The sequence below is a fragment of the Bemisia tabaci genome, chromosome 10, assembly GCF_918797505.1.
Source record: "Bemisia tabaci chromosome 10, PGI_BMITA_v3".
Lineage (NCBI taxonomy): Eukaryota > Metazoa > Arthropoda > Insecta > Hemiptera > Aleyrodidae > Bemisia > Bemisia tabaci.
In genome coordinates this window covers 42,303,625-42,319,823 of record NC_092802.1, presented here as the reverse complement: position 1 = coordinate 42,319,823, position 16,199 = coordinate 42,303,625, and the positions used below count along the sequence as shown (strand labels likewise).

Here is a 16,199-nt window from a genome sequence, read left to right as displayed (position 1 = left end):
GCTCTCCGCGCCCTCTGACGGTACTGCACGGAAACAACGTTGCCAGATCCTCAGAGGGTTCTTCCAGATTCTCTAGAGTCCCTTTATACTGAGAGTCAAGACAATTTGAATCCATTTCTGATTGGTTCCCGTATTTTAGGCCTCCACAGTGTCACAAACGGGAATAAAGATTACATTTTCACCAATTGCAAAGATTATAATCTGGAATGAACCGAGAAATTTCGGGTTCGACGAGGAACAAACGGAATGAGAGAAGGAACGGAGAGAGGAATTTAAGAATGAGCCGATCAAAGATTACGAAAAAACGTTCAATTTGTGTAATCTTTATTCCCGCTTGTGACTCCATGAGCCGTTGTTGTCTTGACTCTCAGTATAAAGGGACTCTATTACGTCCAGATACTCAACCTGAGGAAAAGTGGTGAGTTTCGAGGCGATGTTGCAACCATGCGCGGACAAGGAATAGGGGGCTGGCGGAAGGAGGGGGGCCCGTATGAGGTCTCGCAATGCATATGAGGAGTACAGAGTGGAGTTGGAGACGGCGTATTATAATAATAACAGTTAACAATGGCGTCTTAATAAATATAAATTGAAAAATTAATGGTGCATGTCCCGCGCGGTGCGGTGACGTCATCGCCCGACCGAGCCCACAGCGCCCGCGCCCGTGCCGACTTTCTCGCAATTAAAGCATTTCATCACACAACTTCACAGATGTCAACTTCAGCCTCGCTTGCTTTTCCTTCCTCAGTTTTCTTACGTTTCTCATTCTTCTTATTCACCATTTTCTTCTTACTCCTCTTTTTATCATTCTTCTTTTCCTTCATCATCTTCTTCTTCGTTATCATCCTCTCAATGTTCATCAACTCCTCCATCGTTATCGTCTTCTTCGTCTTGTTCGTATTTTTCATGCTCTTCATCTTCTCCAACTTCGTCACATTCATCAACTTCTCCTTCTTGATCGTCTCTTTCGTCTTGTTCTGCCGCGCTAAGGAAGAACGCCGTATCAACATTCGAGAGTTGTCAAATTTTCTTCGATAAAATGTTTATTTTTGAGGAAAGTTATGAATGTTTCTCATTGAAATTTTCAGGAACTTTGCGTATTCTATCAGAATAAAATTGTCGACGTCAATTATCCGGAAGCTGTGTGGCTGCCTGCTGTGTCCTGGAAGAGATGGAGAGTCCGGAGAGTTCCATTGATCGAGGTTGTAGAAATAGCGTGTACAAATTCAGGACTGAGGCGCCTTCAATTCGAGTGATACTTCCCGCCTTGCCGTTGAGTTAGTTTGGTTGCGTGACCTAACGTAACCCAATCTGATGCTTGTTTTCGCGCCATCTGGAAGATTATCAACCCCTGCCTCCACTCCTCCTCTTCTTCTTCCTTTTCCTCTGACTCTGTTTACCTCCTATTCTGCCGTGCTAAGGAAGAACGCCGTATGAACATTCGAGAGTTGCCACATTTCCTTCAATAAAATGTTTCTTTTTGAGGAAAGATGTGAATATATTTCCCTGAAATTTTCAGAGATTTTAGGTGAAATTACGAAGAAAATTATCTGAAAAATTGGAAGAAAAATATTCGTAAGTTTATCAGGGGATTCTTGTTTTATCAAAGGAAATTTGGCAACACCTGAAGGTTCATACGGCGTTTTTCCTTAGCACGGCAATGTTCATCCTCTTATTTTCTTTGACTTCCTCATCTTCATGGACTTCTTCATCTTCATCAACTTCTTTCCCTGCATCGTTTTCCTCGTTTTCTTCGTATTTTTCATTCTCTTCATACTCTTCCACTTCCTCATCTTCATCAACGTCTCATCTTCGCTAGCTTCTTCATTTCCATCAGTTTCTTCGTCTTCATCAACTTCTCACCTTCATCGTCTTGTTTGTCTTGTTCATCGTGTTTCTGATTTTCATTGTGAATGATATTTCTTCTAATTCAATTACTCTAGTTCTCATGCTACTTCCCCTCATTAATCTCATCTTGTCTGTTCTTCTTCTTCTCTCTTCCTTTTCCTCCACTCCCTCATTCCGGCACTGGCACTCCCTTCCCGACGGACGGTCACCGTCAAAAGTAGAATCGCATTAAATTTTGCAGCACTGGAGCTGCAAAACTAGCCGACTGAGTCATGAAGTCGTGACTTACACTGGCGAGGCCAGCTTTCTCAATTTCTAATTTTCGCATCTAATTAATTCACTTTTATTTTACGCGTAACGATCGCTTAGAGATATTCGGATTCGGCCCTACTCGGTCGTCTAAAAGCTCCGTTTAAGTTTAATTTCACCCGAGGTGAGCGCCATTCCCGAGAAATATTCAAGAGATCTCGTTGTCAAAATAAGACTGATTTTTCTACAGGAACGAATTGGTCTTACAGTTCAACCCCGCGAAGCTACAGCCCCCACAGGTTAAAGAAAATGGGGTTTTCCAACTTCTGGAGACAATTTTGTGTCAATCGTTGTGAAAATTGGTAGCTAACACTTATTTCAAGTGCCAAATCCAAATAAGTCAAAACGACGCTGGTCCAGATTTTTTTTTTTTTTTTTGGTGGGGGGGGGGGAGTTGAGGGGGATCAATGATCATCAACTTAAAACGAGAAAAATGTTGTGTTTTCGCCGGGCAAAACAGAAAAAAAAATAAATATATAAAACATAGATAAATAGCCTATGCTCATGGGGAAAAAGGAAATTTTATTTTGACCCGAGGAATTTCCTCTTAAAATACCGCTGGTTAAACCCGAGGCACACTGAATATTCATCCTTCATTATTGTATGTTTAGAGGTAGTATTACGTTCGTTATGTTAGATGTGTTAGTATTCTTCTCTTTCCGTAACTTTCCATCCTTCCTTTCCTTTGCTCTCATCTTCTCTCCTCGAAACGTTTCGTCGGAATTTCACCCTGTCATTTTCCTCTCTCCATGGCTTTCAATTCCGTGACCTTTCACCGGGATAAACATATGGTTCGACTGCAACATGTTCCCCTCTCCTCTCGGCCGACATGCACGCCTTTAACTTCTCGACACCGAATCCGACGATTAATCGTGACATGCACGTAACATACACGCGACATGCTTACGAGTCGAAATCCTCCTGGCGGGAACACCTGTTACACCCCCCCCCCCCCCTCGCTCCCCACTGAATCGAAAAAACGCTTAAAAACATGTTATTTAGTGTGTTAATTAAAACTTCAGCTGCAAAAAACTTATTGCGTTAAGCGGTAGCAAACATCCGAGAAGAATAAAAAGGTCCCTCGCGCGCTGCTACTCATTGCTCTCAATTAAGTTGCTTCGGGTTGGTGCCTTATTATCATTCACGATAAGGATGTTTCGACTGTCGATCGATAATCGATTAGTCGAACCTCGATTGATCTCGATATTTAATCGAAATTCACCGTAAGTCGCGGTGTCTACAAAAATTTCATTTTTGGATTCGCCTGATATTTTAAATGAAACTTCCTGATTTTTCGCACGAATGAATCGGACCGTGTTTAGCGGAAAGGAACCAAGCCACATCAGCTAATGCCAAATTCAACAAGCCAATTTCATATTTTGCAAGAGAACGTTTGTGCGGATTCCTTTGAAAATGTTAAGGAATTTGCTTCGCATGGTGTAGAAAATTCACTGAAATTATCACCAAAATCCCCACAACCGTTTTCATATAAATAATTCAATATTGCGGCCGATTAAAGGCAATAGCTGATGTGGCTTGGTTCCTTTCTGTTTAACGCGGTCCAATTAACACTCGTTTGATTTCACACACCAACACATTAGATAAATTGAATAAAATGTTTCACTTTTGCACTTGCATGCCTGAGGATTTCTTGACGCGCTCGGAATTCTCGGATCCACGACTGAATTTCCTGATAATTTCAGGTTTTTCCTGCCGGGCAAATAAGTATACGAGCGTTCGCTTTAATAGCACACTAGGGTGCTCTGCAGCACCCAACCGCCCGCCATTAGAATGTATCAAGTTACAGATTATCCGGGAGCTGGCATCCGTTTCTATCCAGGATGACAAGTTTTCTTGAGTTTCAACTTTCCCTGATTTTTCCATGACTTTCCGAGGTTTCAAAACGTTAATTCCTTACTTTTGGGAAATCTCAGGAAGGAAATCTCTTTGCTTCAAACGGTATTTCCGTTGTTTCCAACGAGACGTCCAGTCATTTCAAAGGTCACTCTGGTTGACTCAACAAGAAAGTTTGACTGGGAAATTTTTTTTTCAGTTTGGAAAAATAATTTCAAGGTTTTACAGCGAAATTACCTGACTTTTTTAGATTTTCTGAAGGTTGATAAGAACTTTTTTTACTTACAAAATGTGATCAGTGGCGTGACGTGCTATGCGATATATCTATTGATCTGTCATTTAAACCTATGGAGAAGGATCGATACAAAGGGTGTGTGCAACGAACACCTTAATAATCGATCTTTTACCATTGCTTCAAATAGGAAAATATCGATATCCGATCATTCACGCCTCGCCACTGAATGTGACCTACACTACATTTAGCGATTTGGAGTAGAAATGTATGATTTCTCGGCCCAATTTGGCATCGACGATGAATTTTAACCGCGCAAGAAACGGTAATGAAACACGCAGGCTCACTTTCAGAGTAACGAACGACGCATTGCGATAAATCGATTGATCTGCGATTTAAACCAATGGAAAAGGATCGATCATCAATTAAGGATTAATAATCGGCCTTTTACCATATTTTCGAGTGGAAAAAAAATCGACAGCCGATTCACGCCTCCCTACTAATAACGAGGTAATTATTAACTTTATGAACAAGTGTTTGGCCCCTCTTCCTCTTTGCCGATCCCCGATCTGTCAAATCGTTCGAAATCATCAAAAGATCACAGGGTTAAAAATAGTTTTCTGGAGAAACGTTGCAACGGGGCACGGAATCAATAAAGTTACCACGTACTGCATCCGAAACACTTATTATTTCTCTGCTGCTTGAGCCGACGAAACCACCTGCAAACATGCACGAAACGCGAAACGAGGCAAGAATATAAAGGCTGATTAACTATTGCGTTATGATCCGGCAGGAAATGTGCGATAATTTCATTAAAATTTTATCCAATTTCCGAAGATTGCTTATTTTCTGAACATACTTAGTACGTTGGGTACTTTGCACCAATACACTAGAGAGCCAGACAAGAGTCATAACTACATTCAACGTTTTAAAAAGGGCTACTATGCCACGTGTAATACTCAAACATGTCACACTTGAAAGGACTACATTTTGCAATTAGGAACTACAGTTTCTAGCCCATCCATAAAACACTAAAGTAGATAGGGGAACGAATGGTGCATACGTCGTTTCTAAACTGAGCCAGATATTGTAGTACCTAATTACGAAATGCAGTTCGTTTAAAGAAAGAAAGGAACAAACAAACGGTGCCGACGGAAAAAAAGAGGGGACATCGCATACCCCCAAAGCTACTTTTTAAAGTTTATTAGGAAAATCTCAAATTTCCGTACTTTTGATGGAAAATCCATAAATTTTCCATACTTCCGCACCGACCTTCCGAAATCCGTGCTTTTTTTAGTGTATCCGTACTTTTTCCGTACACGTAGACACCCTGTTCGATACTTCAAAAGATTTCGGTCGTAATTTAATCGAAACGAGAATTTATTAATGGAAAAATAGTCATAACTCCCTTCAAAAATAAGTATTTTCTTTGCGGAAATTTGGCAACATTTGAATGCTCATACGACGTTCTTCCTAAGGACGGTAGTGACGCCTCCGAGTCTCGTTCCAAAACTGTCGACGTGGATACTGCCGTGCTAAGGAAGAACGCCGTATGAGCCTTCAGACGTTGCCAAATTTCCTTCGATAAAAACCGAATTTATAGGGAAATTTCTGAACATTTTTTTCCAAAATTGTCACACAATTTCGTACGCAATTTAAACTAATACATCTGAAAATTTCAAAGAAAAATATGCGTGAATGTCGACAAAAATAAACATTTTATCGAGGGAAATTTGTCAACTCTCGAATGTTGATACGGCGTTCTGCCTTAGCACGGCAGGATACGAGTGATATGATTGGTTTGCTGAAGGCTCGATGAAATTTCAATCGAGAGGGTGTAATACAATTACTCGGCTGTGATGACACCGCCGCGCCGCTCGGCGGCTCGGCGCGGCGCACAGGGATTCAAGTCAAAAGGAGAGGTCGGCCAAAATTTCGAAACTTTAAAAGCTTATGACTCCGTTTATACACACTTTCGAGGATTTTGAAGTGGTTACATTGGTTTTCTCGTATAATTTTCTTCTCAAAACACCCCTGGAAATATAAAATGTAACGGAATAAACATCAAAATTTGCAGTTTTAGTGCAACATTTTCATATGGGCCTCTCTAATCGACTCGATCCACTGTGCGGCGCGGCCCCAAGGGGTCGAAGGGGTTGGGAGGTTGCCGGTTGGAGACGCCACCCTTTCGACTGGGAAACCGGGGGATATTTTGTGGGCGGGAAACCAGGGAAAACCCGGGAAAAGCGGGAAATTGGCAGGACCGCGGGCGGTGTCGTCTCTTGGCACTTTTCTAGGCGGCGTGGCTAATCTCTGCCTGGGCGCTGCGCCTCGTCCCCGGCTAATTTCCACCCGGAATCCTATTATCATTTCCAGCGACTCCTACAACCTTCGCTCCAGTTTTCAAGTTAACACCTCTCGTATCTTCGCCTCTAAAATGTAACTTCCTCCTACCCTTGTCTATACTTTTTTTTACTCGTGTGCTCATTCTTCCTGTTCCCTCTTCCATTCTTATCCCTGTATCTACTTATCATATTCTTCTACTTCTTGGATACTTCTACCACAGTCTTGCTCCCCACTCTCTTCTCCTCCAAGTTCTTTTTGTTAACAATTTGTCTTTGCCTTCTTCTTTTTATTATTCCTTCGCGTATATACGTTATCGATTAGTATATACGTTAGAAATTCCCTGGCTTTTTGAACGAATCGAGATGTTGCATGTGTGAGGAATTTGCGATTTGACTGTTGATTCTTAGGTAAAAGTTTGCGAGAAACACGATGGTGTCACTGGTTTTCTCTGAAATCAACTCCCAAGCTCAAAAGAAGCTCGCGAGTTGAGAGACTGAAACAAGGTGACGACTTGTCCTGTTTTAAAAATTTCCTGTTTTTTCGATATTTCTTTGGGTTGAATTCTCATAAAAATGAATTCCATGAAAAATGTTAGGCGCGAAATATCTAGAAATTGAAAAAATTCTACGTCTTAGCTGGAAGAGGAAAAGGAAGCGATAAGTAAATCTGGTAAGTACGGATGGCTTTAAGCACTCTGTATACTGCGAGAGCGCTCTGTGAATGAGAGTAGTTTACTTTTCCTCGACCTGGATTCATTGTTTTGAGTTTTGGACAGAGTCAAGACGCAAAACAATTGGGATCCATTTTCCTTTAGTTTCAACACCCCCACGCTTTGTCACATTGAAAAATAGAATTCCTATTCTCTCTACCTCCTCGTGTGACAAATCCATCGACAGAATTCGCTGAGACTGAATAATTTTCGACTTTTTCTCTCTCTCTCTCCCTCTCTCTCTTCTTTCCGTGCAGCTGAAAAACTCAGGACAGAAAATCCACCGAGAATCTTCGGGTCTCATAGTATCTTCGTGATCAAACAACTCGTGCGTTGCATTTACCTGAATTTTTAAATTCTGTTTACATCTTGTTTTCTGATCTTCGTTTTTTTCCTGTATTTTTTCTTGTTGCTCCTTTTGAATGCTACATGCCTTTTTTAGATTTTTCTTTCCACCCTCAGCTCTCCGTCTTCTCTTACTTCTTCTTACTTTCTTCTCGTTTGTCTCTTACCTCAATTTTCCCCATTTTACCTTATTTTTCACCTGTACGAATTATTTTGAATTTATTTCCTGCTTTTTCAATTCCTCCTGCAAATTCTTCCATTCGCCCCCTTCCTTTGCTGATGTAATAGAGATGATTAGCGATTTCTCTTCTTGCAGTTGAAAACGCGGGACAAACCATCTTCAAGTTTCATAGTATTTTCCCTGCGAGTGCAATTTCAACTTTGTCTTTCAACTGCCTGGCTCCCGACGCGACGCCTGTATTCCTAAATTAATTTAACCCGCCTAAAAATATTGCGACACGTGCAGGTGACAAATTCTGGGTTTCAACTTTGTAACGCAATAATCTAGCCGCATAATAATCTACCAAGATGTGAGGGGACAGTCCAGTTTTTATTGCCGCTGGGGCGAATAATTCTCAAACTGTTTCAGCTCCCAACTTTCAACGGCCTAATAATCCGTGCCATTCAACTGCTCTTCTTGGCGTGTTGCTGGCAACCGCGGAAGAAAAACCTTGGGTGAGTTTTTGCAGTTTCGGTCAAAAATTTCATGTCCGACCTCTCTAATTGACTCGATCCGTTGTGCGGCGGAAGAAAAACCCAACGACACGCCACGAAATCGAACAAATATATAAATAAAAAAAAAACACACACACACGCACAAAGTAAAAATTAAAGAAAAAACGAACGTGTAAACAAGAAACGGAGCACTGGGAGTATTAATAATAATAAATAACGGGGAAAAGAAGGGAAATTAATAGAAAGTTAAATATATCGGAGGGGGGGGGGGAAACTTCAAAGCGAGGGGGGAGAGGGGGCGGAGGTCGATAAATAAAAGTTAATTATAAGAAGGGAGTGAAGGGAGCAAACAAGACTCGGAGTCGGAGGCGACTTGCGTCGTATTTGGCATGGGGCGAGGACGAGCGACAACGGAGGAGCGCAATAAAAGTGCCTCGTAATAATTCCCCGACCCCGACTTATTTGTCATGCAAACAAGGAACGATTAATATTTTTACATCGCTTCCCACTCCCCCGCCTCCTCTCCGAGACCACTAACTCTTTTCTCAAACTGAAAATTTAACCTCCTCCCGTTTCTATCATTTCTCAGAGTCCGTCCAGAAAAGGGACCTCCATGCCCCGAGCCGAATGCTCCCCCCCCCCCCCCCCTCTTCTCACATCCTTCTAACTTTTTCATTTTGGGAAATCCTGATTTTTCTTGATTTTTGACTGCTAAATCCGGATTTCATAATTTTTCCAAACCCTGATCAAATCCTGATTTTTGGTGGCGAAAAATTAAAAGTCTGCAAAAGTGTATGCGAAAGAAGAGCTCAAGTTCTAAGGATTAAACACAAGTGCGAATCAACGAAAATGTAAAAACATCCGATCCTGATTGTATGACCGATTTTCCCTCAAATCCTGATGAAATCGGGATCAAATCCTGATAGAATCGGGAAAATCCTGATGCTAGCTGGTCATTGACGTAAGAAAATGATCAAGAAAATGATCAACGAGTCAAGGATCATGCACTGGTAAAAAAAACCTCTTGGACCAATGCCGCGGTGCATTGACTTAAGAGTGCAGTTTCTTGTCGCCGGATTTAAGAGTCTTGAACTCTTGTTTCAAGCGGAATTCACATTTGAATTGAATCAATGCAAAATCCGTTTGAAACAAGAGTTCAAGACTCTTAAATCCGGCGACAAGAAACTGCACTCTTGAACCAAGAGGGTTTTCTTACCAGTGTGACCCGACGAAAACCAAAACGCGAAAAATTGGATCGCGGAAAAATTAGCATCTGCCACGCCTTTGGAGCCCGCACGGGGTCTCTTAAATATTTTCGCCTCTCGCCGCGCCGGGCCACTAGAGTTGATTCAATAGGAACCCGGAGCGATAGGCTCAAAACAAAAACAACCCCCTCCCGAAAAAAGGGGTGTAAAACGGGTTGTCGGAGTGGGGTTAATTTGGCGCGCCGGGGGGCGCGGGATGGGGGAGGGATGGCCTAAGTAGGTCGCCAAGCGGGGCCGCTCGCGAACTTTTTAATAAAACTCCAAGAGGGTATTAAGTTTTCGATATAATTCACAGTTCGGAGGGAATCAATTATTCGTAACAAATTGGAGCGTCGCCTTGGGCCCGCCCCTCCTCACCGCTTCGCCACGCCCGGGACATTATACACTAGTTTACAAGTGTCCGCAGCGCCCCCTGGTGAGGAATTACGCCACCTTCCCCTGCACCCCCCTTCCCCGTCGGGCGGGGCCCTTTGAAAAATGCTCGTCAATTTGCCACCCGTCGCTAATACAAATATGATATCGACGACTGCGACATGTTTAGTTAAGTGGTAGGGGGGTGGTGTTTTGAGGGGGGTGTAGAAGGGGGGAGTGGAATTAGGCGGCCGAGGCCGAAGGGTGGCGAGTTATAATAGAGCGTCAAAATATGTCGGGGTTGGTGATTTCGTCGATTTTGAAGCGAACTGCCGTTTGATTTTGGAGAGGGTCCATGCGCAATTTAAGCAAGATACTGACAAAAAATGACGGAGAGAAAATGCCTCTGCTTTGGATTCGCCTGTCTTTTTGGGGTTTTTGTCGACCAAAATTATGGAAATTCGATGGCTTTTTGCCAGGAATGAAAAGAAAAATCAATGTATTCCTTTTCCCTCCCAACAAGACTACTCCTGGTATTCTAAGAATCGAGGATTAAAATCTTGGAAACTTTTCTTCTCCAAACTATTTAAAATTGAAAATGGCGTGACAACTTAACATATATATAAGGACAAAAAAAAAAAAAAAAAAAAAAAGTGAGGAGATGAAAATTACGTATTTTAAATTACAAAAACCCCTAACTTTACTATGGTGTGCTGAGAATCGCGGACTTCTGCATATTGTATGGAGAAACTCTGGAAGTCATACTTACAAAAAAGATCAATACTTCAACATTACATATTATTCATGCAAAACTCACGTGATCTTCAGACCAAGATTTTAAGACCCTATGAAAATGTGGAGAAGGCCTCCGTCATGGCCACAACTTACCTGCAAAAAAAAAAAGAACAATTGAAGATTAAAATTAAAGAACTATTTTTTAATAAAAAAATTTAGTTTTATTTTTAAAAAAAATATCATTTCTTTCCCGAGAGAAAACTATTTTCTCGGGAGAGCAAACTATTCCCTGGAGAGAAATATCTGTTTTCTCGGGAGGGAAAACTATTCTCTCGGGAGAGACAACTATTCTCTGCCGAAAGAGAACCGACGGTAGTTTTCTCCGAAGAGAAAACTATTCTCCCGGGAGAAAAAATTTCCTCTTAGGGATAAAATATATATTTTTAAATAAAAAAAATAGTTTTTTTAAATAAAAAAAAATAGTTTTTTAAGAAAAAAATTAATTTTTTTTTTTTGGAAACACGTTGACGAAAATACGACATTAATAAAACATGTTCTGGCGAGTCATGACTAGTTTGAGAATTTTCGGCAGAATCAGTTTCGGAGGAGCTCGGTTGGGAAGGCACCGTTTTCAGAGACCCATAACCTCGCATTTACAACATCCTACGAAATACGGCTTTGATTGCCGTTCCACTCACAATTATCCTTTCAGTTTTATTGTTATACGGGTCTAATTGTCAAATCTCCACAGAAAATCTACCCTCGAACATCCTCCGCCTACAGGTCCCGGTCAAAGGCAATTTGGACCGGATTTGAAATGGACTACGTTTTGCAATTAGCAACAGCCGATTCGAAACGAAACCGTTTGTTACTCCATTATTACAAAACGTGGAGATCTTAATAGTGGTCCCAGTGGTTTTCACGTAAAATTTACTTCAGAGAGAACCCCTCGAACTTTAAAATATTACGAATTAAACATCTAAGTTTGCAGTTTTAGTAAAAACAAAAACATTTTCGACCTCTCCTATTAACTCGATCCACTGTGCGGCGGCTTAATGCGTTCACCGGAGGCAAAAACAGAACCATGTTCCACGAATATGTTCGATGAAAGAATGAGGTAACTGGTACCATTCGGAAAAGTAATGTAATACCTAATACTACCTAATACCTACCTAAACTTTTGCGAACCAGTGCTGTCTTTTTCGGATCAGCTCAAACTTTCAAAAAATCTGATGTTTTTATTCCCCGAGACATTTATAGGGATCTATAAAATTCATTTTGAAAATCATTTCAAAACATTGCAATTCCTCTTAAATTGCTGCCTATGAAATCTTACAAAAATATTGTGGAAGCTCATTTAAAGTATTAAAAAAGAATCATTGTAAAAATATTTAGTATGGAAAATCGTACGCTATTTTTGTAATATTGTAAAAATATAAATTCACATGATCATTGAAAAAAATTCACAGAAAATTTCAAGGAGATACTTGTTCTCTTCGAAAATATAAACTAAGGTTATGACTTATTGTTAGAAAAAATAAAATGTATCCAAAAATGTGTAAGTCAATGGCCGAAGTACCACGCGCGTATCTCCGTTTGCGACGTTGCAGACTTACCGTCATACGTTGTTCTTTCATCAGAAAACTATTCAACTTGATGTTCGGATTTACTTGATATCTGAGTTACTTGATTTTTCTTCTCTATCATTAGCAAAATATTCCGTAGAACTTTCAAGGTATATAGTCGACTTGTCCCTCACGGAAAAAATAAATATAGGAGCAGAGATTTTGAAACTCCAAAATGAGAATGCAAGGTGTCGCACTTTATCCATTAGGTTGGGATGTAGATAAGTGTTTTTTTACTTCAGCCATCGACATAGCAGTGGTTAGGTTTTTTGGATACTGAGGTCTATCTTTTTAAAAATTAAAATTCGCCTGTATCCCCGCGATAACTCTGCCCGCAAACACCTTTCTAATGCCTGACCTCCTGAATTTATTCAACGGTTACGCGATGCGTTTAAATATTATAATTTCGCGGTGAAATAATGTAACGCGATTAATTTTTCATTTTTCATTTTTATTGATCGCTATGACGATCGTCACAGCCGCGAATGTTACGAAACAGCAATTGAAAATTTCGCCTCCTTCCATCGAACATGACACTGACAACCTTAAAAATGGATTATTTGCTGTTGTTCTCTTACTACTCGATTATAAATATTTTGAACTCACTGACACGAAATTTGCTTCCCTCCATTCTCACTGTGAGAGTATTATATCAGTATTTCTATCAAGCGGAACTAGGTGCATTGTGATGTGATCCCTGTAATGCATATACTCTTATAGGTCTCAGGGCTCATGTCTTAATGCACACACTTCCGTTTGATAGAAATACGTCCTCTTCTGAATTGGTGATCGCTGGCTCGATAAATAGGCCGTGAGATCGATCGCGAGTTTTTTTTCTCCATATGAATATATCAAAAGTGATAGATTCTGGTTCTGGGCGAGAAAGCCTGTCTCGATAGGTTCGGATTTTTTCGCATACACAGGGCGATCTAAAGGTCCTACGCTGCAAATCACCCGTGTATCTTTTCAATAAATTAAGGTGGACGCTCGAAAATTTTCGAGCGCTCGGAAACGAACGTTGGAACCCTAAAATTGTAAGGATCACGCAGAAATGGGGCAAAAGCCCCAGGGGTTATAGGGATGTTGCGAGACTTTTCGATCGCCCTGTAAACATTACATTTCAAGGGTGGCTAGAGGAACTAAGTTGCCACTTCCGACGCTCAAGCTCTCCAACTCCCTAATTATCATTTTTTTTCCTTTTCTTTTTTAGTTCGTTCAAGAGATATACTAAACAGATTTTTATGATTTTTACAGATAATAACTGCAGAGTAGACAAATCCAACCGAAATATTGTGTTAGTACGGAGAGTACTACCCCAATTTGTTTGATGATATGGGCGTTTCCAATTAACAGCGGTTGTGCCGCAACTCAAGTTTAGGTAGTGCCGCAGCAACATTTGGGTGAGTAACTTTTAGTTGGGTGCGAACACAATTAATTAGAAATGCCCAGAACCTCTTTCCTCGTCTTCCCGTGCACGGTTAAACTGACTGAATCTTTCGGTTGAAAATTCCAAAATCCTTAAAAACAAAGTGTGGGCGGCAAGAATTGGGACTAATTGTAAGTCCCGCAATTGAAAGAAAAGAGGATGAGAGACAACAGATGAAGATGAGAATATTTACACGCGTGGACTATATTCTTATTTTGGGTTATGTCGAAGCGATGGGCACTTAAGGAGTCTACACTACAGGTCTGGTCTGGCCCCTCGTCGGTGCGCGATCGCAATGAGCAAAAACGTTGCCGTAACAGAGCAGTGATCTATGAGTTTCGGAATCGAAAAACATTCATTTTAAAAATTGGGAGATCCTTCTTAGACGCCTTGCAAGTACTGAGGCCCCGAGAGTTCCTTTCATACTTCCAGTGTCTCGGGGACTTGCCAGATTCACTTGAAAAACAGCGAAAATGACACGGATAAACAGGAGCAATTTAGATGAATTCACTGAAAAAAAAATAAATTTCGGACCTTTATGCGCCATTTTTCAGTAGTTCCGGACCGCTCTTAAAAATTCCGTACTATTTCTGGACTGGACACCCTGGACATTGAATATTAACTCCTCTTGATTTTCCTCAATTTTCCCCTTGCTTCCGTCAACTTCTTTTCTTAATTTTCCCGTGATGAGGATTCTGCCTAAGTTTCCTAATTTGAGGAGAAATAATCCCTGACTTGGGATGTGGTGATGTACTGGACTTTCCCTCGGTGAGAAATGATTCCCGATCAAGGGACACGACGGAGCCGAATCCGTGGGGGGAATTTTCCGAGAACCGCGTCGAGTTGGCGGCCGCGGAATGGGATGGCTCGGGCACGAGAGGTCTCTCGGTTGGGCAACGTATAAATAAGCCGCCATGTCATGTTGTAAATAGCTTCATGTTTCAAAAGTTTATTGAAGACGATCGCACTCCGCACTCGTGCGCCCAGGCTCCATTGCTCCGTGCTCCAGGCTTCCTGCCCGACTCCCGCCATCACTCCGCCCGACGCATTCCGATACGGCTCCGACAGAGACTCCCCCAACTAACGTCCGCTAGGAAATTTATCATAACTAAGTTCAGAGCTTACATTTAAAATAAAAAAAAAAAAAAAAAAAAAAAAAAAAAAAAAAAAAAAAAAAAAAAGTATGCGCAACAGTTCCAAGCTCGTAGCATACGTCCGATAAGATCCAGAGGCGTCGTAGAGTGAGGTAGAAGAACGAAAAAAAAAGAAGTGAGCAGCATCGCAAGAAGCAGCGGAAGAATGAAAACGAAGAGAAAAGGAACTCGAAAAAGTTGGCGGAGAAGTTCGGAAGAATCCGTTGGGAAAAGGCGAGGATTGGGGGTTGGGTCGGAGAAGAAGCATGGTACTGAGAGGAAAATTAAAGTTGATTAGCGGTAGGAGAACACAAAGAAAAGAAGGAAAGAGCGTAGAAAGAAGCAGCGCCAGAAGAAGAGGAAGAAGAAGAAGAAGAAGAAGAGGAAGAGGAAGAAGAGGAGAAAGAAGAAGAGGAGGAAGAAGAAGAAGAGGAAGAAGAAGAGGAGGAAGAAGAAGAAGAGGAAGAAGAAGAGGAGGAAGACGAAGAAGAGGAAGAAGAAGAAGAGGAAGAAGAAGAAGAGGAAGAAGAGGAGGAAGAAAAAGAAGAAGAGGAGGAAGATAAAGAAGAAGAGGAGGAAGATAAAGAAGAAGAGGAGGAGAAAAAGAAGAAGAGGAGGAAGAAGAGAAAGAAGAAGAAGAGGAACAAGAAGAGGAGGAATAAGAGGAAGAATGGAAGTAAGAGGAAGAATGGAAGTAAGAGGAAGAAGGATAAGAAGAGGAAGAAGAGTAAGAAGAAGAGGGAGAAAAGAAAAAGTTAGACTGGAAGCTGGGAAGAACCCGATGGTTGGGCGAGGCGAGGGAGGGGGAGCGGGCCGCGGACGGACGGGAGCGATCGGTCGACGTCGGTGGGAGCGGTAGGCGCGGCGATAAAAATCAGTTAACGGGTGTTAACAACGCCGCTAAAAGAGGCGTAAAAAACGAGAAAAAGAGCCCGGATCGGGGGAAAAGCCGTCCGCGTGGGCGGGGGGAGGGGGGGGACCCGCGCGGGCCGGGCGTCCGAGCTGGAGCTGCTACGACAGCTTCCTGTCTATTAGCCGCTCCCGGGCCCGGGCCCGCGCCGAGGCAGAACCGCCCAACTCCCGCCGGAACCGAGCGGAAGGATACGCGCTTCTCGCCCGACGGCTCCTCCTGGCGCTCCGCTGCCCCGGCCGCCGACAAATTGCCCCGCCACCGCACAATGGGCGGCATACCGCCACGGCCCCGCCTGGGACACGCATGAACATCGAAGGGATTGGAACGGAAAACACCGGCGAGACGAGGGTGGGAGTGGAAGGGATGGTGATACAGGGAGGGAGGGAAATAAGAAGAGGGAGAGGAGACAAGAAATAAGGAGAGTCAGCAGGATGAG

General features: G+C 42.1%; 1 protein-coding gene across 3 annotated transcripts in view; it reads right to left on the bottom strand.

Annotated features, from left to right (window-relative positions):
- bab1 (bric a brac 1) overlaps window positions 1-16,199 on the bottom strand; it is a 423,053-nt gene that overhangs the window by 101,793 nt on the left and 305,061 nt on the right. The gene's annotated exons all lie outside the window — the stretch shown is intronic.